This window comes from Setaria viridis, chromosome 4 (assembly GCF_005286985.2).
Source record: "Setaria viridis chromosome 4, Setaria_viridis_v4.0, whole genome shotgun sequence".
In the NCBI taxonomy this organism is placed as follows: Eukaryota; Viridiplantae; Streptophyta; class Magnoliopsida; order Poales; family Poaceae; genus Setaria; species Setaria viridis.
In genome coordinates, this window is record NC_048266.2 from 16,927,093 (window position 1) to 16,944,489 (window position 17,397).

Below are 17,397 nucleotides of genomic sequence, written 5' to 3' on the forward strand. Positions count from 1 at the left end.
AGGTCCCCAGCCTTTATGCCTAGCCGCTGCTCGGCTTGACATGCATGCCTCTAGGTACTGTATAAGCCTGCTGTAGTGTGTGGTTCGAAGAAAGGTAGGGAGGAAGATAAGAGATAAGGGGGGGAGGAAGATAAGAGATAAGGGGGAGAAGAAGAGAGAGGGAGAGGGATAGAGAGAGAGAGTAAAAGATATGGTATGGAGAAGCCCACACATGTGCTTTGAATTTTTCATTTTGTAGAGGTGGGTGAGCCTGTCGTCCACTCCTGGAAATTAATTTCTAGGAGAGGATGATGGGTACCCCACCTTTGGAATTAGAGTCATTTCCAGGGTGGACAATGGGGTGATCCGAACATGAGATATTTTTAGGATGGGTCATCCCGTCGTCCACCCCTAGGAATTTCTTCTATTTTTAGGAGCGGGTCACCCCATGACCTGCTCATCTTACAGGAACGGGTGAATTAATATAGTGATGGTGGATTTTTGTAAGGGTGGCTGACCTTTTTGTCTAATTCTAGAGACGCCCCTGCAAATCATTTTTGTAGTAGTGACCATATGGGAAATAATGATCAGTGAACATTCACTTATCTCTATTAGTCGACATTGAAGCATATGCCATAAAAGTAATTTCAATGTAATGATATTCCAATTAATTAAGGCTGAGGTTTTAATCTTCTAAATTATAAGATATAATCATGTGTGCTGCATTGTAGAATTGTAACTTAATACAAAATTGTCTCTGCAACACAGTAGAATTAATGAAGTATTGCACGCAATCGACATGGCAAAAATTCATACAATCTGGATTTGGACATCGTCTATGGGTCCTATAGGAGAAATGGATTTGGTCACTGAAATCACGGAAACAGCCAAGCTGTTGGAACTACAGAACCCAAAACGACATCGATAAGATGACTAATACTTTCTCTATCATCAATCTACTTCAACTTTCTCAGCACTAAAACATGGTAAAATTGTGGGGAAAAGCCAAAGATCCCTTACCTGGCTATACTAATGTTGTAGGGATCATGACTAATGGAAAACAACGATTCCTTCTCCAATTTGTGGGACACCACCGTGCCTCCCCTTTTCAGTTCAGGGCCGGGGAAAACATAACGTCAAAGTGCCAGAGACATTCTCCTCCAAGTAGTGCAGAGGTGGTAAGGGTGCCTGCTGCAGTCATTCCTTTTCTCTCGTTACCTGAGGCCAGCAACGCATCACCGTTAAAATGATGTGCGCATTACCTAACAATGTGTTTGGTTGCTTTCTTAGAAACGGCATCGTATATGCAGGATGCATGAGTGCAAGGAAGATGAATGGGTGCAATGACCTAATTAGAATAGTGCTTGATTTGCTACATTAGCGGATGTAGTGACCATGGATCTTAGACCTTTGTTGGCACTTCCATAATATTATACAGCGTGCTGTGGTTTCTTCCATTCAGGGCAGTTTTCTGCAACATGATCCTTGGAGTAGCAGATGAAACAGACATTGGGCTTGCTGCAAGCTGTGCCCAGTTTCCCCACAATTGAAGCAGATTACTTGTGGAATCTTATCTCCTACTTGAGCCTCATCAGCCTTCCTTTTGCTGCTCTCAATCTCCTCCTCCTTGCCTTTACTTGAGCTTCCCTCGTTCTTGTTCCGAAATTTCCTCTCATATGTAACTTGGCCCTGTCCTTCTGATTCTGGGGATATTGCTGATTCAGCTGTGGTCTCCCTCTTCCTCCTTGGAACTATCCTCGCAGCCTCGTCCCTTGTTGAGGATGGCGAAACTGGTTGTATTGATGGGATTGGTGCGGCGGAGGAGGATGGGGTGGTGGATTGGGGAAGAAACCGTACGGCGGTGGCGGCTGGAAGAAAGGCAGTGGGGGAGGGTAGGGGTTCGGCGGGTACTAGTATCCATCCCCCCATCCTTCCTAGTCTCCCTCCAGGCTTCTCGGATGCTAGTTCCTTCCTCCGCGCCCTCTCCCCGCCATGGATTTCTTCAGAGCTTGGATGAAACTTCCTCTCTCTCCTTTCGCCCAAATCCTCTCCGCGAAATTGAGTTTCGCCGGATCCTTCACCCACACGTCCCCTTCTCCAACCGGGAAGCAATCTGCATCTGTAAATGAAGAACTCTCCCACTTCTCTCTCCGGATGCACACCAAATCTCCTCGCGCTGCCGCCCCCCCCCCCCCCAACCCTAGCACCTCTCGTGTTCTTCTGTGGTGAGGAAGGAATTAGGAACGAACCAGAGCTGGCCGAAGAATTCCACTATTACCCCTCCATCCTCTGATGGATCCAGATCCTGTGACTCCGACCCTCTCCTATCCGCCCGCTTCCTCCTTGCAGTAGAAGGGGAAACAAGCTAAGCTCGCAACTCGATATTTCAGGTACATAATTTTGTTCTCTTCCTAGTATTTTGTTTCTTTTTTGGTTAATAGGGCTAGTGCTTATCCACTCAAGACTTTCTGTTTTCAAAATCATTGTCATCATTTTGCCATTTTGCTTGGGTTAGACTTCACACATGGAGATTTGTTGTTGATTAATAGTAGGCCGCGGAAATTAATTAAGGTAGGAAAAACAGGTGACAAATAACTCGTGTGCAGAGTGCGGAGCAGATTAAAATGAAGCCACAGATTGAAGAGGCTGTCATGGAATTGTGCTGCAACACCATCCATCTTCCGAACTGCATGGCGATCTCAGACCTTGGCTGCTCTTCTGGCCCTAGCGCGCTCACCCTGGTCTCGACTGCCATCGATGCTATTCAGCGTCAGTGTCTTCAGCTTCAGCAGCTGCTACCCGAGCTGAGCCTGCTCCTCAACGACCTTCCCAGCAACGATTTCAACACTGCAGTCAAACATTTACGGTGTGTTTGGTTGCATGTACCACATGATGCATGCATGGATGATCCTAGATGGGATGGTTCAACCAATTTACTTGTACCACATGGTTTACTCTAATTAGTAGAATAATGTATTAAGTGGGATGGTCACATCCTGGATGAGTAGATCCAATTCGCCCAACCAAACAAAAGGATCATTATTATTTTGAATCATTTCATACATGAATCAAATGATACAACCAACCAAACACACCCTTAGTCCCTAGTGGCGTTCCATCAAAAGCGAAACGCTAAAAAGGGTGAGCACGGTTCCTCTCCGTTAGTGGTGGCTAGTATTGTGCCCAGGTCGTTCTATGGAAGACTGTTCACTACTGGTCCGTGCATCTTGTCCTGTCATCTAATAGCTTGCACTGGCTTTCAGAGGTATGCGCATTTTCCTTCTCACAACACACATGTTCTGTTTTCTTAGCTATCAACTGCTTTACGCATGTTTAAGATACGATAATTGGTAGGCACTCGAAGACCTGGTGAACAATGGCATTCCGATGTACGATGCCCACGAGCAACTATGGCAGAAAACGCGCCCCACTGTACTTGATGCTTATGCCCGGCAATTCAGAAAAGACTTCTTTCTGTTCTTGGACTCCAGTGCAACAGAGATGGTTCCTGGAGGAAGGATGATTCTTTCCTTGACCGCAACACAATCCCCTGATCCTGGCAGTGAGTCAACTGAACAAACATGGGAGCTCATAGCCCGCATTTTAGACGACATGGCATCAAGGGTATGAATTTGCTCATTTTTCTTATGGGACCAGATTTCGACGTAATTTGCAAGTTAATCCAATGCTTTATTATTCCTGATTTTCTTGCAGGGTTTGGTTGATAAACAAAAATTAAAGACTTTCTACATACCATTATATGCACCTTACGAGAAAGAAGTAAAGGAGATTATAGAAGAGCAGGGATCTTTCTCTATTAGTAAACTTCATGTTCATGACAGTATGATTGGTGTGAACAAAGACCTGATCAACCCAAAGACGATAGCATACAGTCTTAGAGCTGGCTTTGAGCCAATAATTGGGGACCACTTACATTATGGACGAATTTATACGGACGGCGGAGAAGTTCATCATTCCAGCACCTTTAGAACACGAACTTTCCAAAAATCCTAGGGTTTTCCCTGCAATGTCTCTGGCAAGAAAGAGCTAATCACCAATCTATCCCCTCCCTTTCAAGATTTATTCTGGCTTCAAATATGAGAGAATTACATATTATTGTGATTGACACAAGTGAATAATGATACCTATACAAATCAGACAGTGAGTAAAAAGATATATATTTTCATGGTCGTGATTAATGATTTTTCTTTGGGTTACTGTTAAATTTCTCTCTACAAAGGAACACCACCTAATGAAGGGACATCTGGCCCTTTGGCCGTATCCTTTTACCATATTAAATATGTAAGTACACTGTTTATTCAAAATACTAGAAATCGCACCTTTAGTCCCGGTTGGTAAGGGTCATAGATCACGAAAATCCAACCTAGACTAACAATTCGAGACAAAAGGGGGTCCTTTAGCCCCGAGTCATCCACCCGGGACTAAAGACCCCATTTAGTCGATAAAACCAACCAGCATAAAAAGGTTCAAAAAAATAAAAAAGGCTGCACGCTGGCCGCCACCCGCCCGCGCCGCGTTGCTGCTTGCTCGCCAACCCGCGCTGGCCCGCCGCTCGCCTGCCGCCACTCGCTCGCGCTCACGTGCCGCCGCCTGCCCGCTGTGGGCCATACATCTATGGGCCCACTGGAAGGTATGGACAGTCCTACAATATGGGGTTGTACACCGAGACGTGTTAGACATGGAGACTATGGTGCAGGATGGCGTGGTCTACGTGGAGGACAAGGACTAGTTGAGAATTAGGAAACTAGTCATAGTAATTAGAGTAGGACTCTAGTCAAATCCGACTAGTATTCTTATAAACAACTAACCTGTAACCCTGCTCTTGGTAATACAAGGCAAGGCAGGGACCCCTCCAAACAAGTTCAATCCATACAATCAAACCAACACACAGGATGTAGGGTATTACGCGATATAAGTGACCCGAACCTATCTAAATCGTGTGTTCAAGTTCACCTTCGAGTTCCTGGTCTTCGGCAAGCCCCACGCATAAAATACTACGTCGGGTACCCCCTCGGTACGTTGTTGGGTCTAAACACCGACAGCTGGTGCACTAGGTAGTGGATCTCGCTAAAGATCCACTGACAAACTCGATGGCTCAAGTCATCATCAAGCCCACCGTCACGTTCGAAGCAGGTGCAACATTCGTCTTCGGCTTCTGGGTCTGCGTCACGGACGGCGCTGGAAACTTCCATCGCCACATCGCGTCGATCCCGGAGGAGAAACATTACGACACCAACCTTCATCGCCAAGCTTTGGAGGTTTTTGTTGAAAATTTCAACAAAATTTTCGACCTCTTCCGAGGCTCAAGGGACGAGTCTGAGTACAACTCAACTTTTTCCACCTATCAAATTGGTTTGCATGAGCTAGCGCTTAAGCCATCGTGTGAATCGATCTACAATACAAGTTGATTCCCGTTCGGACTCCGAAACTTGGGTGCTCTCTATAAAGCTACCCTATCCAGATCTCAGTCCAACATGGATTCGATCGACGACCTCGACTACTACTCGGATCCAGATGAGGAAATCCCTTTATCAATACCATAGCAAGGCCTAGTAATCACATCTAGTCCACAGGACAGATTCATCTACTAGCTCAACATGAAGCCATCTGCTCTCGCCAAGGACGACGAGTCTCGCCTCGTTGCCTACCTTGACAACCTTCCGTACCAGGAGGGAACACCTCTATCGCCTATCTACGAAGAAGATGGATCCAATGGAGGTCATCACGTTAAGTTCGGGTAGTTTCTCCCCAGAGTGAGAACTACTCGCCATAGTTGCTGCACAAGAAGTCGACGTAGCAGAGCTGCTGGAGAGGAATCCGCAACACGAACGTCACCCAGATGACATCTCGCAGGATGAGCTCACCGCCAACATACAAGGAGAAGAAACTGAGTCTCAAAGGACTTGTCAGCGAGCAAGAAACGCGGCACGAGTAGATCATCATCGCCGTCTTGCATCTTACCTACCAATAATGAACTTGGATCACGCATTTGAAGTAGTTCAATCACATCACCATCACACTCCTCTCATCACCATCGCATCCATCGACCTGATTACTTGAGCAATGCCACAAACCAAGTGCGCCAGGCAACTAGCTCTATTAGTGGAGCATGCGTACGAACAACTCAATTGATAGAGCCCGATTCACTCATTTTGACGCACCTCTTCCTATCACAGCAGTAACAGCAGGCATCCATGTCGTAATGAGAGTGCCAGGCCTAGTCACAACAAGGATGCCAGAAACGAGGTTCCTAGAATTGAGAATCCCAAAGCAAGTCAGCACAGGATAGAAGGTAGTTGGGTGGAACCCTCGGGAGGCCATGGCTACAATGGGCCCCACCCAGAGCCTGAGCAACCAGCGCGTGACCTCCGTCATAAGCTCAACAAGAATCGCGACGCTCATGACATCATCAAAGAGCGCCGTTGCGAACGCGAGTAGGAAGTCGACTACTCGGGAGAAGATTCTGATAGGTTTTCTGCCTTCTCAAAATGAGTATGCAAGACGGTTCTACTCAACAAGTTTAAACCTTCGGGTATTATCAAATACAATGGCAAGCAGGACCCAGTCCAATGGTTGAGGTGCTACTCGCTATCAGTCCAGGCGGTGGGAGGAAACGATGGTACCAAAGTCATGTACTTCCCTATTTGCATGGATGCAGGGCCACTCATATGGCTCAAATCTCTAGAAGGGAATTCCATTGACACATGGAGTCAACTGAAGGCAGCATTCACAAACAACTTCGCAGGGGCAATGCAACATCCTGGCAATAGGATTGACTTGTCGCAAATCAAACAGCAACAAGGTGAGAACTTGTGTTGTTATCTATGCCGTTTCTTCGACAAGAAGGCCACTATCGTGGACATCACGGAGTGGGACTCTATAGATTGGTTGCAGAACGGTCTCTATGACCATCAGATGTTCCAAGATTTTGGCAGGAGATGCCCGGAGGATATCAAGTCTCTCAAGATTATGATACATGCCTGGGTGGATGAAGAAGACAAAGAGATCAAGCGGTTCGAGTCTAGTCATAACAGAGGCTAGAACAATGGCCAACACAACGATAAGAACTGCAACGATCGCCCCAACGACAATCGAGGCAACTACTCGGGTGGTCAAAATCGCAAGAGGAAGCTAGACAATACTGTCACGCTGATGTCCCAGTCCTCCAAGAAAAGCGGTAGAAATCAAGAGAGGACTCTGTTCAAGGAGCTCCTAAAGAAGCAGTGCCCATGGCACCCACACTCCAAACACTCCGCGATGGATTGCTATAGCCTTCGTAGAGTCAAGAAAGATTTGCCAGAACCTTCTGGAGCAAAGGACAAGGGAAAGGCCAAACAAGACGACGACGAGGATGACAATGGGAAATTCTAGAACCTGTCCAACACCGTCAACGTTATCTTCGGTGGCGCACCGGGCACTACTACCAAGCGGTCCCAGAAACTAGCCCTCGGAGAGATCATGTCCATTGAACTAGCAACGCCTACGTTCCTCAAGTGGTCTGAGGTGTCAATCACTTTTTCAAGAAAGGATCAGTGGACTAGTTTCTCCGACACAGGACACTATCCTCTCGTCTTGGATCCAGTAGTCGCAGTCTCCAGACTCATGAAAGTACTCATCGATGGCGGCAGTGGCCTCAATGTGCTCTTCGCCAAGACTTTGAGGAAGATGGGCCTTGACGTAATGGATATGCTCACCCCGATGAACTCTTCATGTGGCGGAACCACCCAGATTAACCCAGCTAAAATGTACTCAACACCGCCTCATATGTGAGCAGACACTTTAATCAAGTTAAAATGGTAGTCCGTCGAGTTTCACCCGATAAACCACTTGTATCGGATTGAAACAAAGCATACTCGCATGAAGATGAGTCTAGAGATTACAACAATCTAGAAATATTAGTAAAGGTCCCAACTTCATTTATTACAACTCAGGATTTCAAAGCAATAAGGTAAAGTTTTCAGAGTTTGAAAGCAGCGGAAAAAAATGATAGTCTAACATCGGTACAACAATACCATGGTGAAGCCTGCCATGATATCAACCACCACAATCCTTGCCGACCGTGAACGGGTCCCACTCGACAGTCCAACCCGGAGGGAGTTGGGACGGCCGAGTCACACTAGCAACCAAGTAAACAACAGCACCTGAAAAAGATAGCCACAAGCAAGGCTGAGTATACTAATACTCAACAAGGCTTACCCGTCAGGTGGTAACTACTCCACCGAGTCCTAGACATGCAAGGCTTTTTGGTTGAGGGGTTTGTTTTGCCAAATGTTTCTAAAGTAGGTCCTTAGTTTCAAGTTTTAGCATTAGGTTCTAGTTGATTAACCATTCTAGGTAAGCACCTATTCTAAGCAAGCATGGTGAACAAGCAATTTAATTCAAGCATCAATATTAACCATCATACTTTGTTCCTCTTCTTACTTAGTGTAGAAGTGCAGTCAAGCAGTCTCAAACTATGAGCAGCAAAGGATCCAAATCGAGTTTTTTAACCTTGCAAGGTGAATCTAAACCCACGACATATGCGTACCACACTGGGTCTACACATGTCAGCCACCCCCATCAATCCCTGACACATGGCCAGGGCCCACTTCCCTTGGATACAAGGCCCCACAGTCCTGGAACGATGCCGTACCATGATTGCACTTGTACCTATGCTGCAGTAGGGGAACCTAGTTCCAGAGAGAGTAGGGAGTATGCCCACATCCCGGACCAATCAGGTACTAGACTTCCCTATCCCATACTAGGTATGAGCTTAGTACTTTCAAACACTTGACCACAGCTCTAAACACATTTTGACCTTAGTATCTTTTTCCTAGACAGATGGGGCAATCCACCAATTCAGAACCAAAGTTGGGCCCTGTCCGTCAACCTTATGGTTGCAACATAAGTAAACAGGCAACTCCTATAACTCGCGAGTGATAGGAAATCACTTGACTTCTACCGAGTTCCTATTTAGCATAGCAACTACACGACCTATCATGCTAGTATTCAGAACATAGGTACCTAGGATCATGCAACTAGGGTTTCAAACAACGCCTATAAACTTAATGCACAAACATAACTAGCATAAGTAGTGCATAAATTTAGAAAACTAGGTTATGCTGCGGGGCTTGCCTTCTTGCCCTAACTCAGCCTTGGGCTCTTCTTAACTTGGTTTGGGCCTTGATTACGTTCAGCTCAGTAGACAACCTCCTGCTTCGCATTCCGGGCTGAGCTCGTACGTTCCATCAGCGAAGTTAGCTTCTACACGAGATGCAAATGCAAGATTTCAAAAACAAGCTTTTATGTGTAGGTTGCGTTTCATTAATGTTGTAAAAGATTAGGGTGCATTTCGACCATATTTATTTAAACAAGTTTATAAACATTTCTTTTCTTGTAAAGTATGGTGTGACATGAATAAAACTTGTGCCTTACTTTGACGGTGATTGTGTACACATATAAGATTTTAACGACTTTGACTTCACAAAAGAGTGCGGGGGGGGGGGGGTCATTTCAGGGTTGCTCAACATGTATTTGGAAAGTTATCCTGCTTCTGAATGTTTAAACAACTTAAATTAGCATTTACCATTTTACCCTTCCTATTTAACATTTGCTATTGTTCCATTTAACTAGCTTTAACTTCAAAAAGTGTGTCCAGTTGCATCAAGTGTGATCTGGGGCTGAAAATTTTAAAGAGGCTTCATTACTACACATGTGACCTACTGTAAAATTTGGGATGTATTTGACTTCTACAAATTTTAATTAACAATTAAATATGGTTATTCTGCAGCTTATGAAGGATGATTTATGATTGGGGTTCTACTACCGTTTTAACTCTACAAACTTCACACAGGGGTTTCCAATACTAACTTAGGCTATGGTGAAACTCCTACACACGACTTTAAGTATTGTATCCAACATTACCTATCATGTTCATTTATTTAACGACATTAAAGACCCTTATTAGAAAGGTGTTGATTAACCTAGGACCATTTCTTTTACTAAGGGATCATTTTATGACTAAGTAGGACTAAGCAATTTGCAAGGTGAAGTTATTATAACTTATATCAATGCATAGTAACAACTTTATTTTACACAATAGGAGACAAAACATGCTTAGAGGCTTGCCTTGGTTTTCTTCGAGCTCAAACTCAACTTTCATGACGGCCTCAGCTCAAGGGTTCAAGGTTACGTTCTCCGAAAATTTGCTCTCTAACAGAATGAATGTGTGCATGCGTTAGTTATGATGCTATGAGTGCAAATGCTCATGAAATGCATGGAATGATAAAAGAAACAGTAAGAAATCACTGAGTAACAAAACAACCTTGCTAACAACAATAAGAAATCACACAAGAATGATGAAAGAAATCATTTTGCACAATAAGCTAAACAAGCACGAATTTGTAACATTCAAGTCTTTTGTTGAGAAATAAACATGAAATAAATCTCACTAGCAGGAGATAGCAACACAAAACTACGTGAGGTGGATTCATTTCAAAATCAATTTTTAATCTGTAGATATAGCTTAAACAAGTTAAACTACCATTTAAAATATCTAGAAAGGCATGTAAATCAACCATAAAAGTACCCACATCATTTTCCCTAGATTCTAGATGTAACACAAAGGCTATTAGAGGTCGTTTCATCATTTTATAACTTTTCCCCTGTTCACCATGCAATTAGCAGTATCAATATGGCAATATGCATTTTAAATCTAAAATATCATGAAAACCATCTAATCAAGTAGCACAACTTTCGGATCTTGAACATGCATGTCACAAGTGAACTAAAAAAAGTGGTTTCACCATTTTTAGAGCACTAGGTGATTTATAATGCATCTAATGGCTCTCACACCAAATAAATCATAGCACAAGATATCAAATATAAACATGCACATACTCAGCTCTAAAATAAACTAGGCTTCACAAGGAATCCAACGCAACAAAAATCACATTTTTAGCATTTTTCTACTAGTTTCTATGCATTTTCAAAGTTGTCAACATTTTAAAACTAGCCATTTTAAAACTAGTCCGAAACTATTTGTATGCTACCCCCTAGAAAACATTTTCCCCTCACGGATATGCCCTTCTCTTAACACTCTAACCCTGCATTTTATGCTCTAGCCCCTGGATAGATTCCACCTTGAAACATAATACCAACCCTTTATCCCATAACCCCCTGAACTTCTATTCCACCAAGCAATTGGGTCCAAGTTTTCTTCTACCTCCAGATCACAGCACATTGGCACATTAGGCAGGAGCTCAGCACAGGTTTTGGCTGACGGCAAGGGAAAGGCAGCGGTGCAGGGAGAGAGAGGGTGGCGCCATGCCCCAGGCCAGGGGACTCCCTGGAGCAGCGCAGGTAGAGGAGAAAGGGGCGACGCACAGGGGCTCCACGCGGCAGCGAGGAACGCTGGCGACATCGCCGGGAACGGGCGAGGAAACTTAAGGCAAATGGAACATAGGCACAAACATCATGGTTAGGAGCTCACCTAGGTTCCATTTGAGGCGTTGGTTGGCAACGAGGGAGGCCGGGAGGAGGGGCACCACGTTGGGGCGGAACCAGCGGTGGAAAAGTTCTTGGACCTTTGGGGGAACTTCGATTCCCGTCGATTTGGTGGACGATTGATGGAGAGGAGGGGCTGAGGGTGTAGCCAAGGAAGGGGTGCATCTCTAGGCAAGAGGAATTTGGTGGAGGTGGAGGGATGGTGGAGGAATCGGCCGGGGAACGAAGGTGTCTCAAGAACTCAGCCATGGAAAAAGCTCCTAGAGTTTTGAGGTTTGAGAGGCTCTAGCTTGGAGGAGAGGGTCATTTTATGGCCGTGCAAGGTGAGGATAAGGATGGGCGCGAGGAGATAAGGGTGACACAGCGACGCTGCTCGGCATTGGCGATGAGGGGCGGCGCTAAAGGTGTTGCGCCGGGTGGTAGCCATGCCAGTTCAATGGAGGGGCTGCCCAACCAAGGGAGACGAGAGGCGTGGGAGAGAGAGGGAGGGCATGTGGGAGGATGCTCGGGTGGCCTATGAGCGGAGGAGGAGCCCTACAGGGGCTGGGGAGGGCCAACCGATGATCTTCGGGAGGCATGCCGGCCACCTGTCGCGAGAGTATAGGAGGGAGGAGGAAGATGAGTTTGGAGAGTGGGAAAATAAAACAAAACAAATATAAAAATACTCCTTGGAAATATAAAATCGTCAAGAATCGAATGCAACAAGAATCAACTCAAAAGCTTCTATGGTTTTCACACAATCGACAAAACAAAACAACTGAAATTGAACTTTCATTGAATTTTTGGCACCAGGAAACATCTCTGAAAATTTGGTAAAAATATTTTAAAATCACTAAATGGTTTCTAGTATTTAAATAAACTAATTGGGGGCACAGTTGTATGGAAGAAATTGGGGTTTCTTCACAAATTGGATTTTTCAACAATAAATAATCAATTTCTAGGCACTTAACAATGCATGGCCAAAACATTCATTAATGCACAAATAGTGCTCATGATGGTCAACTATGCATAAATAGATGTTCATAATGCTTAATTATGCATGATGTTGCTCGTGATGCATGTCGTGGTGAAGGTGTGGTGTATAACATGTGTTTTCTCACCAAGTTTGAAATGTGCGCTCGTATGTCCAAAAAAATGAAAGTTGGAGGTTAAGGTGTACAATATAATATAACCTTTATGAAAGCCAACACATGTGAGACTTGATGGATTTAGAATTTGGATGGTGGGATCTTTGGTAGAGCATCAGCCAAAGCTGTTTTGGAGTTGGATTTGAAATTTGATTGATGGTCTACTTGATTTTTGGAACACTCTCTGCTCAAAATTAGGGGAAGTATTATGAGTGGAAGGTGTTCCATCTAAAGTATAAGGCCATGCCGTTTTTGCAGCCTGCTAGCATAGCCACGGTAGCTTATTCCCTCTGCCCCATCCGATATGATTTGAAAGCTTCGATCTGCACATGCCAATTTTGTTGTGATTGATGCTCATCCTTGCGTATAGAGAGCCCAAGCAACAAGTGATATTGACCCTTCATGCTGCAGTTTTCGTACTACCCTTCCTGTGACATGCATCCATGCTAGCATCGCCATGATAGCTTATTCCCTCTGCCCCGTCAGATATGATTTGAAAGGCTTCGATCTAATGCCAATTTTGTTGTGACTGATGCTCATCCTCGTGTACGGAGATGTGCCCAAGCAACAAGTGATATTGACCCTTCATGCTGCAGTTTTCGTACTACCCTTCCTGTGACATGCATCCATCATCATTGCTATGCACATTGAGCTACCCACTTTGTTCAGCAGAAATGGCAGCTCATGCATAGCGCAAGTGTGTTGCTGCAGTGTTGAGTCACTTCACACTATTTTTGACTTTTTGTATCCCGTCATTTTTTATTTGTCACACTATTTTTGACTCTTTGTATCATATCTATTTCTTATTTGTTGTCTTGCTACCGATATAGCACGTGTATGTTGCTGCAATGCCAAGTCGCTTCACATTAAGTTTGATTCATTTGCCTTGTCTATTTCTTACTTGGTGTGTTCCTGCCGATATGCACATGCCCCTTCCTGCAAGGTAGAGTCACTTCACATGAATTTTGATTCTTTGCTCCCTGTCTATTTTTAGTTGGTGTGTTCCTATCGATTGTAGGTTATGCGTTGTGTCTCTTGCCTATATAAGCATGGTACTCCCTTTGTTCCATTCCACCACCAGCTCCTCTTCCTTGGTTGTGTGATTCGGGTATTGCCTGCGTAGGACACATCCTGGGATAGTTGATAATCGTGAGTTCCACTATCACAATAAGACCCACCTAGAGCACTCAAATCTTTAATATAAACATTACTATTATGACAATAGTATACGACAAGACATGGTATATATATAGAAAAATAGTGGATTGAATGGCAACGCTTTGTAGTCAGGCTGCATGTGGTAGCTTCTTAATAACATTTGGATTCTTGATCTCTCTATTTTTTGTTCATTTTTCTCCTTTGATGCCTCACATATCGTGATCAGTTTATTGTTTGTATTTTCTACCTTCCCTTTCAATTACTGAATTTATGTATTCTTCTTGGATTGTTTTCATTGCTACATATATATATACTGAAACAAACATATAGAAGATATATATATTGAAACAAACATAGATGATATAGTAAGGAATAAATGAGGTTCAAATGACGGCCTACTGAGGGTGTTTGATAAAATAAATACATTTGTAAAAAGATTTAGGGTGGCTAGGGACCTCTTGGTCATCAGTTATTGTGTGCATGCACGAGGACAGTCTATTTGCATCAGTTTGTTTTCTTCCATTCAGGATTTTTGTGTGGAGAGCATGTATGACAAAAGCTAGCAGCATGCATAAAAAAAGTAGATCCTTGCCTGTACATGCAAAATGTAGGTCCTTGCCTGTACATGCATATTGTTGAATCTGCTTTCCTTTTTGCCCATTGATGCAAAAAGTAGGTCCTTGCATGTACATGCAACAAAAATATTTTGCAGCGATCTTGCTATACCCATCTCCCGGATACATGTCCGGACCCGAATCCTTTAGTATGGAACATTGTTTTGATTGGGATTGTTTAAACAATTCCCGTAATCGTCGACTGGCTTCTTTTGCCTCTCCATTTGCATTAGTTTGTTCTATATGCAGACCATGAAATAAATAATATTACTTAGAAAAACCACCAATGCATGGTATAGGCTATATGTTGATAGCACAACCATAACTTTATGCTCTCTATATAGGTGCACTGATGTTTCATGGAGGGTACGCCTGCTAGCAATACAAGGAAGAGGTTACGAGAAAGGGAACTAGCCTCGGAGCCAGGTTTCTTTGATTACACCTCCTCTCTTGTAGTCGCATTCTAAACTTACTAGATGTTTATATGTGACCAATTTGCTATTATTATTGTAGTTGGTGTTGCACCATCTACTGGTGGGACCATACGAGAGCGGCAGGGGCGTTGGAGATCTATAATAAAAGCAAAGAAAGAACGTACTATTTATATATGTATACAATTTTAAAAGAGAGTAGTCCAATCCTAAAACTATTCAGATATTGGTACATGTAAAGCCTGTAGGCCGGGTGGCTAAATTTGCTAATATTGTTGTAGGTGGGGTTACAAGTTCAACGAGCAGGCTGATAGAGGAGTCACAGGACCCCTGAAGTCCAGAACAAGAACAAAGAAAGCAGGTATTTTGTAATTTTATCTGTGTATATTGCAAAAAAATATAAAAGCAATTTATGCATACCCCTACTTGTTTACGGAATTGTGCTAGCCAGCAAGATCTAGAAGGCAACGCCCACAGCATGTTGTATTCCAGTCGACGAAACGAGAATGTGTTTAGTGTTTTAATAGATCTCTATTCATTTATGGACAAAATTATTTCTGAAGTTGTAATACATAAGTAGGTTTCATACACACATAATAATAAAAGAACTGTGGTACCCTTTAAGTATCATGTGTCAAGGTTGTCGGATGATGACGCATGGCAATGCTCTTCCAAAATAAAAAATGTTTTTTCCCCTGCTTATGGTTAATTTATTTTGTACCTTGTAGCCATTCCTCACAAGACATCGTACTGCAGACCACCTGCCCACGAGTGCCAATACTATGGAGCACAGTTTTGGTACTAGGAGCGTGTGAAGAGGTCATATTCAGGTGAAGGGGAGCGTGTTCATTTTCATCTTTGTTGTAGAGGAGGTATGGTCCAGTTACCTCTTCTAAGAGATCCTCCTCCATTTCTAGATGGGTTGTTGAAACCAAATGGTGACATTTTATCTAAGTACTTTTTGAAATCTATACGATCATACAATGCCATGTTTGATTTCACATCATTGGGTGCTAAAATTGACATGAGTATAAACAAGGGTCCTGGAGCATTCGTATTTAAAATTACTGGTCAGGTCCATCATCGAATTGGATCTTTGCTACCGGATGAGGGTAAGCCACCGGCATATGCACAACTTTATATTTTTGACACTGAAAATAAGGTAAAAATCGAATATCAATTTTTGATAGAGATCGGGATTTTGATAGTGGTAGTGAAGTTGATAGAGTAATCATTGCGGGTTTAGTGCGGATGTTTGATGAAACAAACAAACTGGTAAAATCATTTAGGGCAGCTAGGGACCTATTGGCTCAGAGCTATTGCAAGCCTTTGTGCCTTAGGCTATTGCATTATAGGTCCAAGGCTGCACCACAGTATAGTGCTCCAACAGGGTCTGAGATAGCTGCTTTAATAGTTGGTGATTTTTCAGAAGAGAATAGGACCCCTGATAATAATTCAAGATAGGGGTGGTGGTCTTAGAAGAATTAGCAACCTTCATTCCAATTATATGGCTTTGCAGTACCCAATTCTTTGTTCCTATGGTGAGGAAGGCTTCAAACTAGGGATCAAGTATAGCCGGTTAGGGATTTTGTGGGTTGGAGCTAAGAATGAGGTTACCATGCTTGAGTATTATGCTTTCCGCTTACAACAACGTAGGTCTGAAGCAATCACGCTGATATTTGGTGATCAATTATTCCAGCAGTACATAGTTGACGTGTTTGCGTCAGTAGAGGAAAATAGGCTTAGATTCATCATAAAAAACAATAAGAGCTTAAGGTCCGAGATTTACAAAGGTATCCACGATGCACTACACAAGGGTGATTTTGACGGAAACAATGTTGGTAGGGAAGTTATATTGTCTGGGAGCTTTACTGGGAGTAAAAGATATATGGTGCAAAACTATCAGGATGCAATGGTGATTTGTAGGTTCTATGGACCTCCAGATCTGTTCATCACTTTCACCTATAATATGAAGTGGCAAGAAATAGCTGATGCTCTTGCATTTATTCCAGGACAGAAACCTAATGCTAGACCTGACATAGTTAGTCAAGTTTTCAAACTAAATGTTGAAGAGCTTATTTCCGTGCTGTAGAAAGGTACCTATTTTGCGAAGGCAAAAGCACGTATGTATGATTGCCTAATATTGATTACGGCTATTGTTCAATGATTTTCTTGAACTTACACATCTTTAGAGGATTCCAACCAACCATGGGATACTAGCATTTTTTATTGCTTGCACCTTTGCTATGCTGGGTCAAGTTTGGAAGCTAGCGTTCATGCATGTAACAAATAGATGCCCGCCCCAGAGGATTCATGCATGAATTATGAGGCCAGCTAGCAGCATGCATGCAGGAAGTAGGTCACTGTGGTTTGCCAGGATTCCAACCAACCATGGGATACTAGCATTTTTTTATTGTTTGCACCTTTGCTATGCTTGGTCAAGTTTGGAAGCTAGAGTTCATGCATGCATGTAACAAATAGATGTGACACAACCACATTGTGCTGTTAATATACATGCATCGGCTTTCCTAGAGAAAACAATATTGAAGACTGAGCACCACACGTGCTGCTCCCATCCTTTAT

At 43.4% G+C, this 17,397-nt stretch overlaps 1 pseudogene; it reads left to right on the forward strand.

Annotated features, from left to right (window-relative positions):
* Nucleotides 1–2,577: 2,577 nt before the first annotated feature.
* On the forward strand, nt 2,578–3,993 carry LOC117853489 (probable methyltransferase TCM_000168; annotated as a pseudogene).
* Nucleotides 3,994–17,397: the final 13,404 nt, after the last annotated feature.